The 21,288-nt window shown below is 41.4% G+C and overlaps 1 protein-coding gene across 2 annotated transcripts in view; it reads left to right on the top strand.

The window, feature by feature from the left end:
* The first annotated feature begins 16,907 nt into the window (after positions 1-16,907).
* Positions 16,908-21,288, top strand: part of PJA2 (praja ring finger ubiquitin ligase 2) — a 74,297-nt gene continuing 69,916 nt past the window's right edge. The window contains exon 1 of one of the 2 annotated variants that reach the window (XM_021939580.2): positions 16,908-17,082. The gene's annotated coding sequence lies outside the window, so the exon portion shown is untranslated. Of the gene's footprint in view, positions 17,083-17,111; positions 17,813-21,288 lie in introns of those variants that run through there. The other variant, XM_021939581.2, reaches the window with a different exon arrangement.

Here is a 21,288-nt window from a genome sequence, read left to right as displayed (position 1 = left end):
TTTTGCTACTAATCCAAAGGAAGGAGTCCATATTCTGCAACACCTGGCCATACTCAAAAAGGACAGCAGCTGTTGTTTAGTTACTGGAGTTGTCATGTTTACAATAAGATCTTTACGAGTACTAGAGAGGCTTTTTGTACCAGAGGTTAAAATAGGACCCTCAAAATTGAACTATTTGTGTGGATATTTGTGTCTTCAAAGGAGACACTTTGCACCCATAATCAGCAAGTTTATTTGGTGCTAATACTGTATCTTGGTCTGAAATAGCCTTGTTAGGACTACAGATAGTAGGTCATCCACATACTGGAACAGATGGCTATCTGGAAAAAGCTCCCACGTGGACAGGTACTTAGCTAGGGCCTGTCCGAAACAGTGGAGACTATCTCTGAATCCCTGGGGCAGAACTGGCCAAGTTAACTATTGAATCATTTGAGTATCTCAGTCTTGTCATTCAAATGCAAACAAAGATTGGCTATCTGGGTGTATAGGAATGCAGAAAAAGACATCCTTAAGATCGAGCACAGTAAACTAAGCTGTGGTGGGGGGAATCTGTCCAAAAACGGTGTACAGACTTGGGACAATAAAATAAATAAATATAACAGCTTCATTAGTAATTCTAAGGTCCTGTACTTGTTGGAGTCATCTGGTTTCTTTATAGCTAAAATGGGAGTGTTGTAAGGTGAGTTGCATGGGTACAAGAATCCATGGGTTAAAATTTTTGTTATTAGGGGATTTAACTCTTTTCATGCTTCTGGTTTCAAGGGTGTATTCAGGGGTTTATTGGGAATTACTGGGATTTTTAAACTGAATAATCTCAGGAGTAGCTGATATTGAATGGCCAGGTAGAGAAATATTCCAGACCTCAAATGGCACTTGTTCTAGAATGTGAGGTTCCATAGACTGTAGTGGCTCTTTTGGTGAAGTGTGTTAATACAGCTAGAAGGTGGGGGCCTTAGCTGTAAATTAGCTTGTAATTTTGTGAGTAAGTCATGATCTAATAATGATAGGACAGTTTTGCGGGACTAAAAAGGAGTGAGTAAAGGAATAACCTTCCGTTTTACAAGGGAGTGGAGGTGTGAAACAGCCTCATTGGGGTTTTCCATTGATACCCATGAGGAAAATGGAGCACTGGCACATTGGGCCATAGTAAACGTTTAAAGCTGAGTAACTGGCCCCTGTATCTAAGAGGAACATTATCTCTCGTTCAGCCACAGTCAGGTTTACCTGAGGCTCATCTATAGAGATGGAAAAGATGGGGCCTGGATGGCCTCAAGGCCCTATCAGTCATCTAGAGGATGACTTTCAGAGGCTTGATCATAATCCAGGAATAGAGTTAGAGGTGCTTCTCCTTGCCCTTGCCCTTGCCCTAGTCTTCATTCTGCAGGACCCCCTTGTTGGGTAGGTTGCAAGGTTGTGGTTGTGACAGCCCAGAAGTAAGAGGTGCCCCCCTTCATGAAGGAGAGAGGAACACTCGCTCTTCAGATGATCCTCTTGTTTGCAATGAGGACAGGGTCCCAGAGGCGGCTTGTAACCTGAAGGTTTTGGACGTTCTCTGCTTCACTGTTCTAGATTTATGCAGTGATGACAGGCCTCCATTCTGTTAGTATTATAGGGCCTAGCCTTGGGGTTATTAGCTAACAAAAAACAATGTGCCAATGCTGTTGCCATGTAATTAGCTGGTGACAGCATTTTTCCTCCTCCAGTTGAGCCTTTTTTATTTTTGATGTTTCCTCCCGGTTATTGAAAACCTTAAAGGCTATAATTTAATTAAGTAGGAAAGGGAGTTTGTGGGCCTTGCCCTAATGTTCTGGGTTTTTGTCTAATGTCTGGGGAAGCCTGACTTATAAAATGTATGGCCAGAGTGGATTGGCCCTCAGGGCTTTCAGGTTCTAAATTTGTATATTTATGCACGGCCTCCACCAGTCTAACTTAGAAAGGGGCAGGGTTCTCAGATGGCTCCTGAGTGATTTGTCATAGTTTAGAAAAATTAACAGGTTTTATTATAGGCTTTTTTGTTCCTTCCAACAAGCAAGTTATCATATAATCTCGTCTGCCCCTGCCTCTGTTTGGGCCAGCATTGGCAGCCTGATATTGCCAATTGGTTTCTGTGTCGGGAACAGCTTTTGCCCCAGTTCTATTTTCATTAGGATTACAAGCATGAGCTTCATCTCCCTAAACTCTAGTTAAAGACCATATGCATGACTTTTCTTCATGAGAACAGCAAGTAGTTAATACCACGAATATGTTTTGCCAGGTTAAATCAAAGGCAATAGTTAAAGCCTGAAATTATTGAATGAACTTAGAGGTATCCTGGCTAAATGAACCAGGATTGAATTTGTGAAAGATTAGACATTGGGAAGGGGACACGAACTCAAATTGTTCCTAAATCTCCATTTGCCACCTCGAAGACAGGCAAAACATTTCAGGGATTTTCTGAGGACTCTGTACCAGTGGCATTCGTGACTCCCATGCCAGTATGTAAGGCAGATAAAGTATCTGGATATGGGATAGGGGGTTTACTGGGGGATGGAGCAGATGGAGAAGGGGTAGGTGAAGTGGGAACAGGCTGAAAAGAGTGTGACAGTCAAAAGGAAGGATCATCTAAGACATCAAAAAATCAAGGACAGAGGAAGTTCCTTGGAAGCAGGCATGACAATTTTCACATAATTTTGGGTTTTGGGATAAAGTCAAAAAGACCTGAACATATGGAACCTCTGAATACAAAAGAAAATTATATGCTTCTTTCTGAGAGTTTGTGAGTCAAAATGGGATTAATTTTTAAGAATACGATCTAAGGGTAAGTAGGAATGAAAAAGGGAGTTCAAGAGCCCTAGGGCATCCTTTTGTCTCACTCTATTCAGAGATATCCCACCATGGATAGAGGGCCTGCCCCTGCCTAGGTGACCAGACCAGGCATGTCCTTGTTTCAGTGGTCAGCTCAAACCCAATGTGAAGGAGAACTCACCATAACTTATGATGTAGTGTCTGTGATGAACTTGAATCCAAAATTGGGTGCACCACCAGTGGCACGTGTCTGCGCAGAGTTGAGATCGCTGCTGCTCATTTCCAAGGCACGGTTTACAGAACGTTAAAGTGAAAGTGGCCAGGCGCGATGACTCATGCCTATAATCCCAGCACTTTGGGAGGCTGAGGTGGGCAAATCACGAGGTCAAGAGATCGAGACCATCGTGGCCAACATGGTGAAACCCCATCTTTACTAAAAATACAAAAAAAAAAATAGCTGGGCGTGGTGGTGGATGCCTGTAATCCCAGCTACTAAGGAGGCTGAGGCAGGAGAATCGCTTGAACCCAGGAGGTAGAGGTTGCAGTGAGTGGAGATCGCACCATTGCACTTCAGCCTGGACAACAAGAGCAAAACTCATTCTCAAATAAATAAATAAAATAAAAAAATAAAGTGAAAATGGACTTGTTACCCTGACAGGAAATAGCAAATTCGTCCTTTTGTCTTGGCCTTTGGGTAACACCAGGGAGTGACTTGGGCCAGAAACCCTCAATTCCCAAAGAGTACTCAAGCTGGCTCACTGGCCAGAAAAGAACCCTGGCCAGTCTCTCACCTCTAAGAACAGCAACAAACAGGTATCCCTTCTCTAGGCTTCAGGATCCCACTAAAGAGTGGCCTCAGCCAGGGACCATCAATTCCCATGAGTAAAGAACCAGGGCACCAAGGGAAGCAGGGAGGAAAAAGAGAAATCTCAGTAAAATCCCCTTACAGACCACCAAAATGCTGGGCAAAGTGTCAGAGTCCCAGCATTGGAAAGTCATGAGTTGGTAAGAGTTTACCAACAGCAATATAGGTTTGAAAAGGAAAGTTTTATTAGCATAACCGCCTGATGGGTTCACCTTGCCCACTGCCTAGACAGAGCTAATTTATCAGGACAGGGGAAATGCAATAGAGAAAGAGTAATTCACACAGAGCTGGCTGTGCAGGAGATCGGAGTTTTATTATTACTCAAATCAGTCTCCCTGAGCATTTGGGGATCAGAGTTTTTAAGGATAATTTGGTGGGGGAAGGCCAGTGAGTCAAGAGTGCTGGCTGGTTGGGTCAGAGATGAAATCATAGGGAGTTGAAGCTGTCCTCTTGTGCTGAGTCAGTTCCTGGGTGGAGGTCACAAGATCAGATGAGCCAGTTTATGGATTTGGGTGGTGACAGCTCATCCATTAAGTGCAGGGTCTGCAAAATATCTCAAACACTGATGTTAGGAATAGTCTTGGGAGGGTCAGAATCTTACTTATAGCCTCCAGCTGCATGACTCCTAAGCCATAATTTCTAATCTTGTGCTTAATTTGATAGTCCTACAAAGGCAGTCTCATCCCAGGCAAGAAGGAGGTTTGTTTTGGGAAAGAGCTGTGATCATCTTTGTTTTAAACTATAAAGTATAAACCAAGTTCTCCCAAAGTTAGTTCAGTTTACACCCAGGAACGAACAAAGACGGCTTAGTGATTAGAAGCAAGATGGAGTTGGTTAGGTCAGATCTCTTTTACTGTCTCAGTTACAATTTTGCAATGGCGGTTTCATGAGACAGAAAGAATGCTGCAGGGAAGTGCAGCAGGATACCTCGGTAAGGGAGGACTGGGCACACCACAGTGGATTTTTCCTTAGGGGTATTTATGGACCTTAAAGTGGGAGCTTAAAAGTAATTTGAATCATTTATTAGCCATGTAGGTCATGACAAATGATTACATTTGTAGGCATTTTGGTGTTAGCAAGGGTTGCACAAGTCTCGACATGCATGCATTCTGGAGATGTACAGAAATTCTAGTAACTTAAAAATTTTTGGAAAAGAAGTCTGGAACCACAGCCCTGCTTTAGGTAATAGGGAAGTCTAATCACTTCTTAATTCCTCAGTTAAGGAGTTTTGCCTCTGGATAGTCTGCTTGATGGCCACCAGGTGATCTTTGCTCTCCTCAGTCATCATCATCATAATTATCATTCAATTAGTGATCATTGTCACTAATTATTGAATGCTCACTATGTGCTGGATACTGACCTAACTGCTAATTATTGCACTATTCCTCATGATAACTCTTTAGGGGTAGGCGCTGTTATACTCCTCATTTTCTATATGTAGAAAGCAAGAATTGCGTCATCTAGTTAGTAAGAAACAAATATGGACTGCAAACAAAACTTTTTTTTTTTTTTAGACAGAGTCTCACTTTGTCTCCCAGGCTGGAGTGCAGTGGCACTACCTTGGCTCACTGCAACCTCCGCCTTTTGGGTTCAAGCGATTCTCCTGACTCAGCCTCCTGAGTAGCTGGGACTACAGGCGTGTGCCATCACGCTTGGCTAGTTTTTGTATTTTTAGTAGAGACGGGTTTCACTATGTTGGCCAGGCTGGTCTCAAACTCCTGACCTCAGGTAATCCACCCACCTTGGCCTCCCAAAGTGCTGGGATTACAGGTGTGAGCCACTGTGTCCAGCCAGACAAAACTTTCTATATTCTATTCTGAATAACTAGAGCCATCAGATCTAAAACTCATGGGTGAATGTTATAAAGGAGGAAGATTTTGGCTGGGCGTGGTGGTGCATGCCTGTAATCCCAGGTGCTTGGGAGGCTGAGGCAGGAGAATCACTTGAACCTGGGAGGCAGAGGTTGCAGTGAATCTCTCAGTGCTGAGATTGCACCACTGCACTCCAGCCTGGGCGACAAGAGTGAAACTCCGTCTGAAAAATAAATAAATAAATAAATAAACGAGGAAGATTTTATCTTACCTAAGTAAGAAATTTCTAACATTCTACTTCTAATAGTTCAGAGATGGAATAAAACCTTATCTCAATAAGCTCCCCAAATATTGTTGTGTTGAATAGACCTTGGGAAAGGATTTCTACATTGAGTAAAAAGCTGGACCAATCAATATCGATTCTTCCTTCAAATTCTTCAGAATTTGTCTTTTCACTAACAGCTGATATCATGCTATGAATCTCCTAGCCTATTTGTCTTGGCATTTTGCAATTACTACAATTTTTAAAAACCATATATATATATATATGGGGTTTTTTTTTTTGGTTTTGTTTTTTTTTTGTTTTGTTTTGTTTTTTTTTGGTTTTGTTTTGTTTTGTTTTTTTGAGATGGAGTCTTGCTCTGTCGCCAGGCTGGAGGGCAGTGGCACGATCTCGGCTCACTGCAAGCTCCGCCTCCCGGGTTCAATCCTTTCTCCCGCCTCAGCCTCCCAAGTAGCTGGGACTACTGGCGCATGCCACCACACCCAGCTAATTTTTGTATTTTTAGGAGAGACTGGCACATGCCACCACACCCAGCTAATCGGGAGGCTGAGGCAGGAGAATCGCTTGAACCCAGGAGGTGGAGGTTGCAGTGAGTCGAGACTGCGCCGCCGCACTCCAGCCTGGGCAACAGAGCAAGGCTCCATCTAAAAAAAAAAAAAAGGAAACAAACAAAAAAGACAAAAAGAAATCTAACAGCCCTGAAGCAAAGTTTTGGCATTCTAGTATTTACGGTTTTCCCAGGAAAACAGTTAGCTCCCCTTGAAGTAAAGCCTGACAATCAGCAAGTCCCACACATATTCATGGACCATCCAATTAATTTATTATTCAAATAAGAAAACAAATGAAGGATTATCATATACTTGAAGAAAGCTTGCAGTAAGAAAGAGAAATATTAAAATTTAAAAATGCTGTAAATGACACCGAAAGAAACCAACATAGTTCAAGGAACAGAAGGAATCTTTGCAAAGGAAAAAAAAATATCTAATTAGAATCTGTACTGCACTCTAGCCTGGGTGACAGAGTGAGACTGTGTCTCAAAAAAAAAAAAAAAAGGGGGGAGATTTTTGGAGAAATTCAAGAAAAGATTATATCCATAATATAAGAGGAATATGGCATGAAAAAGAAGAAATCATAGGAATTAAAAAAACGATGGTTGAAAAATTCTGTCCAGGTGCAGTGGCTCATGCCTGTAATCCTGGCACTTTGGGAAGCCGAAGCTGACAGATTGCCTGAGCTCAGGAGTTCGAGACCACCCTAGGCAACATGGTGAAACCCTGTCTCTACTAAAATACAAAATATTAGCTGGGCGTGGTGGTGTGTGCCGGTAATCCCAGCTATTCAGGAGGCTGAGGCATGAGAATCACTTGAGCCCTGAAAGCATAGGTTGCAGTGAGCCGAGATCGCACCACTGCACTCCAGTTTGGGCAACAGAGTGAGACTCCATCTCAAAAAAAAAGAAAGAAAGAAAAAGAAAAATTCAATACAAGTAATAAAATATAAAGTTTAAGAATTCTCCAAGAAATTTGAACAAAAAGAAGATGAAAGAGTGAGAGAAAACAATTGGAAGATACCTAGAGAGGAAAGAAAAGAGAATGGAGGAAATTATCAATATAATAATACAAGAAAATTTCCCTGGGCTCAAAGATTTAAGTATTTATACAGAATAGGATTTACCCAATGCTTAGCACTTGAGTCAAAAAAAAAAAAAAAAAAAAGAAAAGAAAAGAAAAAAAGAAAAAAATTTAGAACAAATTGTTGCAAAATTTTAGAACACAAAGAGGAAATGTACTAAAACTTTTCTGAGAGAAAAAAATCAGGTTACCTATTGTTCTATTTAGAAATAGTTTTAAAGAACTTAATCCACTCTAGCAAGTTTGGTCAGACAAAAAGTGTATTATTTGTTATAAAATGTCTCACACTACTGTTGGGAAGGCTGATGAAATAGGCTCTAATTGGAGCTTCCATGAACTATCCCTAAAGTCACACTGCAAAACTGGGCCAAAAGAACTTGTGCCCTTACCATAAGCACAAAGAGCTGCTTGGCAGTTCAAGGAAAACTTCACTGTCACTCCCAGCTCCAATACCACACAATCTGTATCACAATTCATACCAACAAGATGATGTCCAAACCTGACTCTGGACTGCCACAGAACTCAATATCAGATACTAGATCTTTGCCACAGAACTCAGTATCAGACACTAGATCTTTGCCACAGCTGCTAGAGATAATTCCAATTCCTCCACACTGGGTCTGCAGCAGAAACAGCCAAAACAGCAGAACGGTAGCTTTGACTCATGAAATTCACTTCACCTTCCAAATCTCATGTGGGTGCATGTAATTGGCAGAACCTAAATGATATCTGGCAGCCTAACAGCTAAGGAATCCAAGAAATGGAGTCCTAAGAAGTGCTGTCTCCCATACTTAAAGGCATGTTAAAAATTTGTAATGAAGGTTGAAGAAGCCAGTTCTGATTGTCTATCACTGTGATACTTGTGCCTGCAGTCTGTAACTCCAGGGCAAAAGGTTTGAAAACTACAGAATATTAGAGGTGTGTATTATTGTTACTGACTGCTTAGCAAACTATAAGATGAAGGAAATAAGCTCAGGTGAGAAATGGCTATTTACAAATAGAAATGAAACAGAAATTCCAGAAGTTTGGGGCTGCAAAAGACTGGGAAAGTGAACTTCCACTACTAGACCCTAAACTGTAAGCTAAAAAAAACCAGAAAGGTTTTGATCAACAAAAACCAATTAAGACCAATCTTTATGAAAAAATTCAATTTAAGAGCATGGCTTTCCCACCCAAGCCTGATGGCATCAAGGTATAATCACCATTAAATGGAAAGAGAGAGACATGGAAATAAGGAAGCAAAGAATTAAACCAGACTTGAGAATTAAATCTAGAAAGAACTTTGAATATGGCTAATGACTCATAGAACTACCAAAAAGGAAAAATATCAGAAATTTATTAAGAATTGGAAGGAATTATACTACTAAAGGACCATGAGTCTAGACTTTAAAAATGCATTTTCCTGTTAAAACTTTAAAACAACTGTCTGGTGTGCTTCTGGTTGAATTCTGCTCCTAATTAACTCCTATCAGACTAACCTACCCACTGACAGCAACAATAAACACTAGGAAACTATATACAACAACTGTTTGAAGGCATAAAAAATTAGCAATGTTGGAAAGACTTGAGAGCCTATGATCCTTGAGAAAAGGGTAACTCAGGAAGTGAGCTTCACATTCATACTGACTTTTCCCTAAGAGCAATTTGGTTTTTACCAAATTTACCAAATTGTGATACCAAGGAAGAGTTCAAACAGAAAGTGGATACACCAAGGACCCTTAGTACACAGAAGAGACAGAGATAAGAGTTCAAGGTTGCCAAAATGGCTGAACTCAAGAGGAAATACCCACAAGAGGAAAGAACTGCAAAGAAGGAAACTAAAAACCTTTATACAAATTTCCCTCAAGTTATTAGCTGACTCCTAAATGATTTATGCAAAGAGCAAGACTACAAGAAAACCAGCAGAAAATACCAACTGAGACTATAATAAAGGGCTGAGAAGGTTTCAGCAGTCATATGGCCCAGGAGACAAAGACAGGAATGTAAGTCCTGCCAAGAGAAAGAGAGACCTTGGTAAATATCCCAGGCTTTCAGTTGAGACCCCAGAAGGGTAACTCTGTGAGTCAGGAACATGACCTGGGAATAAGGGATATATCCTAACAATAAAAGCAAAGCTGAAATAGACCAACCCTATCATAGCCTAACAGCAAGCCTCCACAGATTCAAGGTGATCTGCTGGCAGATCATGATCGCTAATGACAATGACTTGCCTGCTAGATCAATAGAAATCTCAGAAATATTTCAAACTCACTTTCTCCAAGGTTTCTCCATTCTGTTGGCTGGATATTGATACTCAGACTGATCATGAAAGACACATATCAAAGATGGTAGACCTCAGTTTCCTAAATGTGAAGTAGAGCATCCTGCTCATTCTGCTAAACGGCTTTTTAATAATAAGCAATATTATGTTGTGCTACTAAGACTTGAGAAGTTGGTTTATTACAGGGACTAATATATAACTAATAAAACCTCTCTATAGTCACCACCTCATTTAAATGCTATAACACATGTATGTTATTATCTCTATTTTCTAGCTCAGGAAACTAAGGCTCAAGAAAAGTAGATAATCAACCCAAGGTCATAAATGAAAAGGCTAAGATTAGAATTCCTATTTCTTCTTGAGTCAGTTTTGGTAGTTTGTGTCTTTCCAGAGATTTGTCATTTTATCAAGGTTTTCTAGCCTGTCAGCATACAAATGTTCTCAGTATTTCCTTATGTTAACCTTTTATTTCTGTGAGGCCAGTAGTAATGTCTCCTCTAACATTCCTGATTTTAGGAATTTGAGTCTTTTTTCTTTTTCTCTTGTTTAGTCTAGTGAAAGGCTCATCATTTTAAAAAATATATTTTTGAAGAACCGACTTCTGGTTCTGTTGAAAACCAGACATTTAAAAAATATGATATGGCAGCTCTGGAAAATGGAGTCTTTCTCCTTCCTGGACTTTTTTGTTGTTGCTGCTGTTTATTGCTGCTTGTTTAGTCACTTTTCTGAACTACTATGAAGTCTATATTCTTTGTCCTGTGTGGCCACTCCCACTGCTTGGTTAGTTTAATGTTTCTGCTTGCTTAGCTTAGTGTTCTGCTAATGAGTAGACATATTTTCTTAAAGGCCTGGAAACAATACATCTCCCAGTGTTTACTGATGGTCTGTGTGTGTACTGGAGTACAGGAGAGCATGGCTTCAACACTAAAGCAGGCAGTTAATAATTCTCCCTTAACCTTCACTTCCTACTTATGTAGAGCCTCAAGATCAGCCTAAGGTGAATGCTTAGGTTCTTAACAGGTCTTTCTGAGTGTATGAACAGTTTCACACAGCTGTGGGCATGTGTGTGAGCTTCTAGATCCCCAGGAATGTGTTGGAGTTTCTATTAGGCCATTTTCACACTGCTGATAAAAGCATACCTGAGACTGGGCAATTTACAAACGAAGTGGTTTATCGGACTTATAGTTTCACGTGGTTGGGGAGGCTTCACAGTCATGGCAGAAGGTGAAAGGCATGTCTCACATGGTGGCAGACTCTTTGTGCGAGGAAACTCCCCTTTTTAAAACCATCAGATCTTGTGATACTTATTCACTATCATGAGAGCAGTACAGGAAAGATCTGCCCCCATGATTCAACCACCTCCCACCAGGTCCCTTCTACAACACATGGGAATCCAAGATGAGTTTGGGTGGGGACACAGCCAAACTATATCATTCTGCCCCTGACCCCTCCCAAATCTCATGTTTCAAAATCAATCATGCCTTCCCAAGAGTCCCCAAAAGTCTTAACTCATTTCAGCGTTAACTCAAGAGTCCACAGTCCAAAGTCTTATCTGAGACAAGGCAAGTCCCTTCTGCCTATGAGCCTGTAAAAATCAAAAGCAAGTTAGTTACTTGCTAGATAAATGGGGGTACAGGCATTGGGTAAATATAGCCATTCCAAATGGGAGAAACTGGTTAAAACAAAGGGGCTACAGGCCCCAGGCAAGTCCAAAATCCAGCAGGGCAGTCAAATCTTAAAGCTCCAAAATGATTTCCTTTGACTCCATGTCTCATATCCAGGCCACGCTGATACAAGAGGTGGGTTCCCATGGTTTTGGGCAGCTCTCCCCTGTGACTTTGCAGGGTACAGCCTTCCTCTCAGCTGCTTTCATGGGCTGGCATTGAGTGTCTGCAGTTTTTCCAGGCACATGGTGCAAGCTGTCAGGGGAGCTACCATTCTGGGGTCTGGAGGATGGTGGCCCTCTTCTCACAGCTCCACTAGGCAGTGCCCTAGTAGGGACTCTGTGTGGGGGCTACAACCCCACATCCCTTCCTCATTGCCCTAGCAGAGGTTTTCCATGAGGGTCTTGTCCCTGCAGCAAACTTCTGCCTAGGCATCCAGGTGTTTCCACATATCCTCTAAAATCTAGGTGGAGGTTCCTAAACCTCAATTTTTGACTTGTGTGCACTCACAGGTACAACACCGCAAAGAAGCTGCCAAGTCTTGGGGCTTGCATCCTCTGAAGCCATGGCCTGAGCTCTATGTTGGCCCCTTTCAGTCACAGCTGGAGTGGCTGGGACACAGTGTACCAAATCAGTAGACTGCACACAGCACAGGGACCCTGGGCCTGGCCCAAGAAACTATTTTTTCCTCCTGGGCCCCCAGGCCTAAGATGCAAGGGGCTGCTGTGAAGACATCTGACATGCCCTGGAGACATTTTCCAGATTAACATTTGGCTCCTCGTTACTTATGCAAATTTCTGCAGCTGGTCAGAATTTCTCTTCAGGAAATGAGATTTTCTTTTCTATTGCATTGTCAGGCTGCAAATTTTCCAAACTTTTATGCTCTGCTTCCCTTATAAAACTGAACGCCTTTAACAGAACCAAAGTCACCTCTTGAATGCTTTGCTGCTTAGAAATTTCTTCTGCCGGATACCCTAAATCATCTCTTTTAGGTTCAAAGTTCCACAAATCTCTAGGGCAGGAGCAAAATGCTGCCAGTCTCTTTGCCAAAACATAACAAGAGTCACCCTTGCTCCAGTTCCCAACAAGTTCCTTATCTCCATCTGAGACCACCTCAGTATGGACTTCATTGTCCATATAATTATCAGCATTTTGGGCAAAGCCATTCGACAAGTCTCTAGGAAGTTCCACACTTTCCCACATTTTTCTGTCTTCTGAGCCCTCCAAACTGTTCCAGCCTCTGTCTGTCACCCAGTTCCAAAGTCACCTCCACATTTTCGGGTATCTTTTCAGCAATGCCCCACTCTGCTGGTACCAATTTACAGTATTAGTCTGTTTTCACACTGCCATAAAAACATACCTGAGATTGGACAACTTACAAAAGAAAGAGGTTTATTGGACTCGAAGTTTCACTTGGCCGGGGAGGTCTCACAATCATGGCAAAAGGTAAAAGTAATGTCTCATGTGGTGGCAGACAAGAGAAGAGAGTTTGTGCAGGGAAACTCCCCTGTTTAAAACCATCAGACTTTACTCACTATCATGAAAATAACCCAGGAAAGATCTGCCCCCATGATTCAACCACCTCCCACCAGATCCCTCCTACAACACATGGGAATTCAAGATGAGATTTGGGTGGGGACATAGCCAAACCATATCAGAGTTTTTCAAAGTTCCTATGGACATCTCATTCTCCAGCTTTACATTTTGAGGTAGGAGATTAATTAGCAGGATTTGTTTTTTGAGCACTGGTCACTACCCATCACTACTGCTCTTACCAGAGCAGGATCTGGTAGAAACAGAGTGCAGTAAATAATCCAGCTGAAACCAGCAAAGGGCAACAAAAGTGACCTCTAGCTGCCCACACTGTTCATTACTATAAAGACACTCCTGCTGGGACCATGACAGTTTACAAATGCCATGGCAACAAGCCATGACAACGGCCTGAAAATTACCTTATATGGATCTAAAAACTCCTCACCTCTAGAAAGTTCTAATAATACACCTCTTAATTAGCATATAATTAAAAGTGGGTTTAAATACAGCTTCCAACAGCCCATATGCTGCTACTCTGGGCACGCTGCCCATGGGTTACCACTGCTCTGCAACGAGCAGTATCCCTGCTGCTGCTGTACACTGCCACTTCAATAAAAATCGCTGTCTAACACCAGCAGCTTGCCATCAAATTTTTCCCTGGGTGAAGCCAGGAACCTTCCTGGGCTAAGCCCCAGTTTTGGGGCCCACTTGCCCTGCATCACTTTCAAGTGTTTGGTTAAGCTGTATTTGGCCCCAACTGTTTCCACTGCCTAAGACAGTGGCAAAGTTAATCAATGTTTTTGTTTTTGACAAATGACCCCTGGGGAAAAGTCTTTGCACTGGGTGAGTCTGGAGTGAAATCAAATAAAGGGAGCCTTGTACAATCTGCAGAACCACCAGATAGGTCAAATAATGACAGTTCTCTGGAAATTAGGCTCTTTAAAGGAGCTCCGGCACCATTCTACTTCCCCTGCTGGCTACCAGCCTGCTCATTTTCACAATTGTGGGCTGTTGGTTTTCAAAGCTACAGTGGACCTGGACATGTGACTGTTAGAGTAGGGCAAGTCAAAATGACACAAAACTCACTGTTCTTAGAGATTCAGCTGTTTGAATAAATACTCCCTGGATTGCTGCAAACCTTTGGTAAATTTTCAGAGTTCTAAAAAAGCTGGTTCTGACAATTTTGCCAGTGTTCTCATTGCTGAAGAGAATTTTCAGAGGTCCTTACACCTTCATTTTGGCTGACATCACTCTAAGGCTATGATTAGAACATAGATCCTCTCACTCCTTGACCGAGCCTTCTTCTATTTAAATTAGTGGTCATCAAATTTATGCATATCAGAATTACCTGGAAGGCTTGTAAAAATACAGCTGGGCAACATACCTAGAGTTTCTGATTCAAGTCTGAGGTTGACACCTGAGAATTTGCATTTTATGTATATATTTATTTTTTATTTTTATTTTTTTGAGGTAGTCTCACTCTGTCACCTAGGCTGGAGTGCAGTGGCACGATCTTGGCTCACTGCAGCCTCTGCCTCCTGGGTTCAAGGGATTCTCCTGCTTCAGCCTCCTGAGTAGCTGGGACTACAGGCATGTGCCACCATGCCCAGCTAATTTTTGTATTTTTGCGTACAGACAGAGTTTCACTATGTTGGCCAGGCTGGTCTTGAGCTCCTGACCTCAAGTGATCTGCCTACCTCAGCCTACCAAAGTGCTGGGATTACAGGAATGAGCCACCACGCCTTGCCAGAATTTGCATTTTTTAAAAGTTCCCAAGTAATGCTGATGCTGTAGGTGTAGGGATTATAATACACTTTAGGAACCACTGCAGAATATCATGTAGTATCTTCAATCCATTGCCTTAGGTAGTGCTTCCCAACCCTGGAATCAACAATAATACATATAAGCGAATAATATATACTATTATCTCTATGTAGTAATACAATACATAAGCTATTATGTATTTAGTACTTCATTGTAGGCATGATATGCTTTACATTGATAGGGTTATTTAATCTATACAACTCATGAATTGGTATTATTACTTTCCCATATTTATAATAAATTGGAAACTGAGGTCAGAGAACAAGGTAGATTGCCCAGAGGCACATGGCTACAAATACAGGAGCCAGTATGTGAATATGTCTGTTTGATTCTAGAGTACAGGCTTTTTCAGCCTCCATACCAGTGTTTCTCATAGTAAGAGCTCACTTATGATGCCTTAGTTAACTGTAGTTGGGACATGCATGCAGGATTAAAAACAATGACTCATGTAGTGAGAAAGTGATTGTTATTCTGGCTCTATTTTTTCTATCCTTTGATGACATCATGATAAAAATACCATTTGAGTGCTATATCTTTAACGTGTGTCTAATGCTTGGTAGCTTGCCCTTTTAACAAAGAGAGTTGTCTTTAGACTTAGAGCCTTTAGTGGGCAACAATTTGTAGCCACAATTTAAAAACATTGTTTTGCATTCATTTTTCTTACAGTTACTTTCAACTTATAATAGGTGATGCTAGTTTTCCATTTATAGTACTTTTATAAAATCTCCTTCTTAAAGAAATTAAAGAAAACATACATTTATTTAAAGAAAAAAGGATAGTGAGTAGTATACACAGATACAGTATGAAAAAGGTTGAAATTTGGGAATCCCTGCCTTCCAGAACAGGTTAATGTTCCAAGTGGGCCAATCTGGAACACCCTAAAGGGAAGTTAGGGATATGTAATTAAAATATGAATTTTGTTTTTTTCAAAGAGGTACTTGGATGGTTAGAGTCAGAACTCCTACAGCAACACGTGTAAAGGCAGGGTAGTATCAAGCGAGGAATGGTTTCTTGGTAAGAAATGTACTACAGGAGTGGGCTGGGATTCAGATGGGATTTCACAAAATGTCTGGCAAATTCTCATAAACCTAAATTTCTACAGTAAATTTTGGGTAATTTGTTTCCAACAACAGCCAAAAAATTGTCTCAGTTCACAGGCAAGAGAGTTTGCAGTTGTTAAGGGGACAGCACAAGAAGTGGGGCTCTTAATTCGTGGGGGAGGGGTCGCGATTAATATATCCTGGGCACCGGACGACGGGTCGGGGGTAGGGAATAAGAGAAGACAGCGGGACTGTAATCAGAGAAGCGGACACGTTTCATGATGAATAAAAAGAACATGTGCGGAACGAAGAAACAGTTTTGTATCACTGACATAATTAACTAAACTGTTACCCAGGTTTAAATTAAGCAAGGTGTCCGGGGACTACAGCTGTTGTATTTATTTTGGCTGCATGTCATGGGAGCTGTTACTTCCCGGCTTGACAAACAGCCTCAAGATGCAAGCTGGGAGGCTGTGGTCAGCCCAAGGCTATGGAGAGGAAAGGCAGGCCTCCTCTGAACCCCGCCCCAGCAGAATAAGAAGCGAGGGCCAAGGGTCAGCGCGGAAAGGGAGGGTGGGAAGCGCCATATAGTGCCCAGGGTCAGGGTGGGTAAACGAGCCTTTCCTCCTTTTTTTTTTCTCCCACCGATATCTGAATTGTAACTGAACTTTATGCCAGACCTTAACCTTGTTAATCAGGTTTCCAGTCAAATCAGGATCGATTTTAACGCCTCCATTTTGGTTGTCGCTATTGGAATTTCCGAAAAAGCCTAACTGCGCCAGTCCTTCTGTTAGTTCTCCACACCCACCTCCCTTTCCCTGAGACCCCGCCCTTTTCTCTCAGCCCAAACCACAAAAGGCCGCGCTGTTTTAGCTCCTACACGGTGCTCCGCCCCCTCCCCAAACGTCGCAGTACTGCAGGGAAAGGAGGTGGGCCCGGCTGGGGGTGGGGGACGGAGTCAGCTTCGTCTTTCCGCTCTTCAGCCAATGGTGAACTCCCCCTGAGGGAGATGGGGGAGCAGGCTGTAGAGAAGGTCCAAGTATTTTTCCCTTTTTCTGCCACGTCCCAACCATTGACGTGAGCCCACTCCTCAGGTTCTGATTGGGCGTATGCATTGTCCCCCGGCAGAGATCCTGTAAGCCGATTGGTCATCTCTGCCATGAGGGCGGGGCTTGCATACTCTCCTCCTTCGCCTCAACCGCGGCGCAAGGGGCGGGACTCGCCGCCACCGCCTCTGCTTCCGCCGCCACCACCGCCGCCGCCGCCGCCGCCACAGCCGCCAGCCGCTGCGCGTTCGGCGGGGGAGGAGTTGGAGGCGGAGAAGAAGGCGGTGGTGGCGGGTGGAGGTTCGAGCGCTGTTCTCGCTCCGGAGCCGCTGCACATTTCGGTGAGGGTTTTTTTTTTTTTTTTTTTTCAATCTGGCTTGTTCCGCTGTAGGGAGTGTGGGGGTCGGGGCGAGGAAATTGCTGCGTTCTGCTCCTCAGTTTCTCTGTCTCTAGCCTCGGGAAGGAGCGGGGCCTGTCCCTGGCCTGCTGCGCCGGCCATGGTGGGTGGGGTTGATGGCTGTGGGAACCCTTTTTCGCCTCCTGGGCCCTGTCCAGCCCGGACCCGGGCCGCGCTCCTATCCGGGACGGTCGCGCCCGCCGCCCCCCGACGGATGACATCGGTTGGTATCGGGGTCTCCGCTGCCGCTCTTTCCTCCTGCCTCTTCTGCTGTCCTTGGTGACTTGGCCAAGGACCCCGCTGGCTTTCCCGTACACTCGCCACTGTCCAAGAGTGTGCCCCCCAACCAACACCTCACACCCCCCTTCTGCCGGTTTCCCGTCACCCCGCGTAGAGCGGAACCATCTTACGCCACAGGCCTGCAGCCCCCCTCCCCCGAGGAGCCTTCCGTTGCCGTCGCTCTGCTGGGCGTCTGCATTTTCCCCGATTGTCAGTGAGGCTCGGCACGCAGACACCCCTCTCGAGCCGCAGCAGTCGCTCTACTCCCGGGATCAGCACCCTTCCGCCAGGGCTGTTCTCTGTTAGCGATGTCAGGCCAGAGCTCCTCTTGCAGATGCACCTTTAATTTGGCCTCCCTCAGATGACTGTTAATCATTTTGCGCACATTCAAAATGGTGAGCTTGAAGACGCTCAGACCAAGTTGAAGCAAAGGGAGGTGGTAAATAGTCATTTTGCAGTGAGGAAGAGTAATCTGAGAGTTCTGTCTGCGGACATTAAAAAAAAAAAATTTACATCCGCATAGGCACTTCTTTTGAGTCTGCTGGTTTTGTGAAGTTTAAAATTTTCGTTACAGGCTTAATGTATTCTGTTTTATCATGAAATATTTGGTCACATTTCTTTAAAATGGCAGTCACCTTTGCTGAAGGCTACAGATTATGTGAAGTGTATGTGAATAAACCTGAGGATAACAGTAATAAACGTTTAAACTATATTTTTCAGTGTTGTAATTGTCTTTTGGGATTCATGTCAATTTTATATGAGATAACCACTTAATTTTAAAAATTCATTACAGACATGGCAAGTTTGATGTACATTTCAACAATGTAAATAACGGACTGTTAGGTAAAATTAGAATATTTCTTTTCATCCCCCAGTCCCACTCCAGTGTAAAGTTGACAGTTTAGTGTTCATTTTTCAAAACGCTCTTACAAATGCACTTCTAAACACATAAACGTACACGTAAAGTTTTTTTTTTTGAGGGAGGCTATACCATATACCAAACATGTTTGCATACCGCTTGCTTATTGACTTATTTACATATCTTGAACACCTTTACTTTTTACATAAAGGTCTCCCTAATACTTTTTTAAAGGCTAACTGGTATCTCATCAGTTTGAATGGGCTATAATTTATTCCCTTTTTGAAAGACATTTAATTGTAGTTTCTTTTTGGTATCACAAATAATGATTTATAGTGAAAATAACTTTCTAATTAATTGATCGATGTTTAATTACAAATTTTAACTCATCCTTGATTTAAAAAAATTAAACAGTATGGAAGAATGTAAGATAAAAAGTACCGCTTCCACTTCTAGTCCTGCTTGCATCCTGATTGTCTGCCACCGTTAACAATTCAGTAAACTTCCTCTATGTGTGATTATTTCTGGAGCATGGGTTCCTAGAAGTGGAGTTGCTCAGTTAAAAGATTATGCGTATTTTAAATTTTGGTAACCCTTTCTCCCTCTTTATTACTCTTGTTGAAAATATTCTTGAATGTTTCTTACACATTTTTTCTTCTAGGTAAACTTTAGACTCAACTAAAAATCCTTAGCTATTTTGAATAAGATTGTATTGAAATTTTAGATTAATGTGGAGACAACTGATCTTTATAGTATTGAGTCTCCTCAGAAATGTGGCCTCTCCATTTTATTCACATCTTGTTTTATATTCTTAGGGAAATTTTTATAGTTTTTCTTTTTTTTCTTCATACGTATAACATTCCTTCCCAGTATTCCTAGCTATTTTATGGTTTGATTCGTGTGGTGGATGGAAACTTTAAATAACATTCCTCTCTCTCTCTTTTCTCTGGTTATAGCCAAACTTTTGAGTTTTCTGTCATGTATCAAATTATTTTATTGAGTTGATTATCAGGAGATAGTCACAGTTTTGTGGTTTCCTTTTCAGTTTTTATAACAGGTGTTTTTCTCATTGCTTTTGCAATTATACCTCCTATAAAATGTTGAACACTGATAGATTAAAAACTAATAGCACTGATAGCTGAAAACATGGTATTGTTTCTGACTTTAAGGGGGAATGCTTCTAATGTTTTAGCATTAATTATGATGTTTGCTGAAGCTTTCTGGTAAAGCCGCCGATATTAAAATATTTCCTTCTAGTCTTGGCTTTCCAAGATGATTATGTTGTTGTTTCTGACATTTTTAAAAACCATAAAAGAGTTTTCTTATATATATATTTTTGACATCTTTTGAGGTGGTATATGTGGTCATCACCAGTATTCCCTGGTTTATATTTTCCTGAGAGATCACCCTCTTAGAAAATCAACCTTATTGAGGATAATTTAGATACAATAAAATGGACTTATTTAAAATGTACAGTGTATTTTGTTTTTGACAAATGTGTACTCTGTGACCACCACCACAGTCAAGAGTGGAATATTTTCATGTCACAATTAAGGTATAGCATATTTTCATCTCCCCCAAAGTTGCCTTTTACAATCAGTCACAATTTCACCCTCAGGACTAGGAAAGCACTCATCCTTTTTTTCTTGCTATAAAGGTATCATTTTCTCTAGAATTTCATATAAGTGGAATTATGTAATACATACTCTTTTGTATCTGGCTTTTTCTCTTGGCATGTTTTTCAGGATTATCCATGTTTTTCTGTACTTAACTGGTTCATCTCATTTTATTGCTGAATAGAAGTCCCTGATATTGACTTACTAGTTTGTTGACCATTCCACCTATTTACAGATACCTGGATTGTTTACAGTTTGGGGTTGTTATTAATAAATAACCTTCATTTATTGAACATTTATTCAATGAACATTCATTTATTTTGAATTTTTGTGAACATCTTTTTTTCTTGGTAAATTCCTAGAAATGGAACTTGTTGGGTTGTATAAACATAGATGTTTAACTTTTTAAGAAACTGCCAAGCTGTTTTCCAGAGTGGTTGTCCTATTTTACATATCTGTCGGCAGTGTATGACAGTTCCAGTTGCTCCACATCGTCCTCAGCACTTGGTTATTTCAGTCTTTTAAATTTTAGCGCTTTTAGTGGGTATGTAGTGGTATCATACTGGGATTTTAATTTGCAGTTACCAGATGACTAATGGTGCTGAAAATTTGCTCAAGTGTATGTCTTAATGAGCAAAAGATCTGTTGACATCTTTTGTTCGTTAAAAAACAAAACAAAAAAAATGGGTGGTTTGTCTTACTGAGTTGTAAGCATTTTTTAATGCATTCTTAATACAACTTATTTGACACAGTGATACATAAACACACACAGTGCAATCTGAAGCTTGTTTTTTTTTTTTCATTTTCCTAACTTTAAAAGAAGAGCTTTTAATTTTGATAAATTCATCTTACTAACTTTTTCTTATGATTTGTGCTTCTGTGTTCTAAGAACTCTTTGCCTAATGCAAAGTTGTGCAGATTTACTCTTATGATTTTTCTATAAGTTTTCTAGTTTTGGCTTTTATGTCAAGGCACATTATACATTTTGGGTTAGTTTTTGTATATGGTGTGTAGTAAGGGTCAAGGCTCATTTTCTTTTCAGGTGTATATGTAGTTGTAGCACCATTTGCTGGGACTACTTTCCTTTCCCCATTGAGTTAACTTTGTCAAAAGTCAGTTGACCATATAGGTGAATCTGTTCCTGTACTTTTCTCTTGATCTTTGTGCCTATAATTTTGCCAATACTAAGTTGTCATGGTTATTTTTACTTTATAATAAGTGTTGAAATTAGGTAATATGAATCCTTGAACTTTATTCTTTTTCAAAATTGCCTTGGCTATTCTAACTTTACCATAAAACTTTTAGAGGCAGCCTGTTGGTTTCTACAAAAAGTCCTGAAGGGATTTTAATTTGGATTGTATTGAATGCGTAGATCAATTTAGGAAGAATCGACATC

This window comes from Papio anubis, chromosome 5 (assembly GCF_008728515.1).
Source record: "Papio anubis isolate 15944 chromosome 5, Panubis1.0, whole genome shotgun sequence".
NCBI classification, from domain to species: domain Eukaryota; kingdom Metazoa; phylum Chordata; class Mammalia; order Primates; family Cercopithecidae; genus Papio; species Papio anubis.
This window is presented reverse-complemented; position numbering and strand designations above follow the sequence as displayed.